Source organism: Tripterygium wilfordii, unplaced genomic scaffold, assembly GCF_013401445.1.
Source record: "Tripterygium wilfordii isolate XIE 37 unplaced genomic scaffold, ASM1340144v1 ctg378, whole genome shotgun sequence".
NCBI lineage: Eukaryota > Viridiplantae > Streptophyta > Magnoliopsida > Celastrales > Celastraceae > Tripterygium > Tripterygium wilfordii.
Genome location: NW_024056353.1, coordinates 136,553 through 139,178, shown reverse-complemented (window position 1 = coordinate 139,178; position 2,626 = coordinate 136,553).

Below are 2,626 nucleotides of genomic sequence, written 5' to 3'. Positions count from 1 at the left end.
TCCTTTTGATGCCTTAAGAATGCTCAATTCTATGGATGCGCAAGTTTTCCATGTTTCGTTCAATTTTGAACTTAACTTGGTCTATTGGCATCTTTACCTAACGAAACGTTGTCCAAAAGCTAAACTAGCAAGTTAAGACTTCTAAGAACACTAAATAGAGTATAACGGTCCATTTTGATGCCTTAGGAATGCTCAATACTATGCATAGACAAGTTTTTCAGGTTTCGTGCCATTTTGAACTTAACTTGGTCTATTGGCTTCTTTACCTAACGAAACGTTGTCCAAAAGCTAAACTAGCAAGTTTAGACTTCTAAGAACACTAAATAGAGTATAACGGTCCATTTTGATGCCTCAGGAATGCTCAATTCTATGCATAGACAAGTTTTTCACGTTTCGTGCAATTTTGAACCTAACTTGGTCTATTGGCTTCTTTACCTAACGAAACGTTGTCCGAAAGCTAAACTAGCAAGTTAAGACTTCTAAGAACACTAAATAGAGTATAACGGTTCATTTTGATGCTTTAGGAATGCTCAATTCTATGCATAGACAAGTTTTTCACGTTTCGTACAATTTTGAACTTAACTTGGTCTATTGGCTTCTTTACCTAACGAAATGATGTCCAAAAGCTAAACTAGCAAGCTAAGACTTCGAAGAACTCTAAATAGAGTATAACGTCCAATTTTATTCCTTAGGAATGCTCAATTCGATGTATAGACAAGTTTTTCACATTTCACGCAATTTTGAACTTAACTTGGTCGATTGGCTTCTTTGCCTAACGAAATGATGTCCAAAAGCTAAACAACCAAGTCAATACTTCAAAGAACACTAAATAGATTATAACGGTCCATTTTGATGCCTTAGGAATGCTCAATTCTATGGATAGGCAACTTTTTCACGTTTCGTGCAATTTTGAACCTAACTTGGTCTATTGGCTTCTTTACCTAACGAAACGTTGTCCAAAAGCTAAACTAGCAAGTTAAGACTTCTAAGAACACTAAATAGAGTATAACGGTCCATTTTGATGCCGAAGGAATGCTAAATTCTATGCATAGACAAGTTTTTCATGTTTCGTGCAATTTTGAACCTAACTTGGTCTATTGGCTTCTTTACCTAACGAAACGTTGTCCGAAAGCTAAACAAGCAAGTTAAGACTTCTAAGAACACTAAATAGAGCATAACGGTTCATTTTGATGCCTTAAGAATGCTCAATTCTATGGATGCGCAAGTTTTCCATGTTTCGTGCAATTTTGAACTTAACTTGGTCTATTGGCATCTTTACCTAACGAAACGTTGTCCAAAAGCTAAACTAGCAAGTTAAGACTTCTAAGAACACTAAATAGAGTATAACGGTCCATTTTGATGCCTTAGGAATGCTCAATTCTATGCATAGACAAGTTTTTCAGGTTTCGTGCCATTTTGAACTTAACTTGGTCTATTGGCTTCTTTACCTGACGAAACGTTGTCCGAAAGCTAAACAAGCAAGTTAAGACTTCTAAGAACACTAAATAGAGCATAACGGTCCAATTTTATTCCTTAGGAATGCTCAATTCGATGCATAGACAAGTTTTTCACATTTCGCGCAATTTTGAACTTAACTTGGTCGATTGGCTTCTTTGCCTAACGCAATGATGTCCAAAAGCTAAACTAGCTAGTTAAGACTTCGAAGAACACTAAATAGAGTATAACGGTCCAATTTTATTCCTTAGGAATGCTCAATTCGATGCATAGACAAGTTTTTCACATTTCGCGCAATTTTGAACTTAACTTGGTCGATTGGCTTCTTTGCCTAACGAAATGATGTCCAAAAGCTAAACAACCAAGTTAATACTTCAAAGAACACTAAATAGATTATAACGGTCCATTTTGATGCCTTAGGAATGCTCAATTCTACGCATAGGCAACTTTTTCACGTTTCGTGCAATTTTGAACCTAACTTGGTCTATTGGCTTCTTTCCCTAACGAAACGTTGTCCAAAAGCTAAACTAGCAAGTTAAGACTTCTAAGAACACTAAATAGAGTATAACGGTCCATTTTGATGCCGAAGGAATGCTCAATTCTATGCATAGACAAGTTTTTCATGTTTCGTGCAATTTTGAACCTAACTTGGTCTATTGGCTTCTTTACCTAACGAAACGTTGTCCGAAAGCTAAACAAGCAAGTTAAGACTTCTAAGAACACTAAATAGAGCATAACGGTTCATTTTGATGCCTTAAGAATGCTCAATTCTATGGATGCGCAAGTTTTCCATGTTTCGTGCAATTTTGAACTTAACTTGGTCTATTGGCATCTTTACCTAACGAAACGTTGTCCAAAAGCTAAACTAGCAAGTTAAGACTTCTAAGAACACTAAATAGAGTATAACGGTCCATTTTGATGCCTTAGGAATGCTCAATTCTATGCATAGACAAGTTTTTCAGGTTTCGTGCCATTTTGAACTTAACTTCGTCTATTGGCTTCTTTACCTAATGAAACGTTGTCCGAAAGCTAAACAAGCAAGTTAAGACTTCTAAGAACACTAAATAGAGCATAACGGTCCAATTTTATTCCTTAGGAATGCTCAATTCGATGCATGTGCAAGTTTTCCATGTTTCGTGCAATTTTGAACTTAACTTAGTCTATTGGCTTC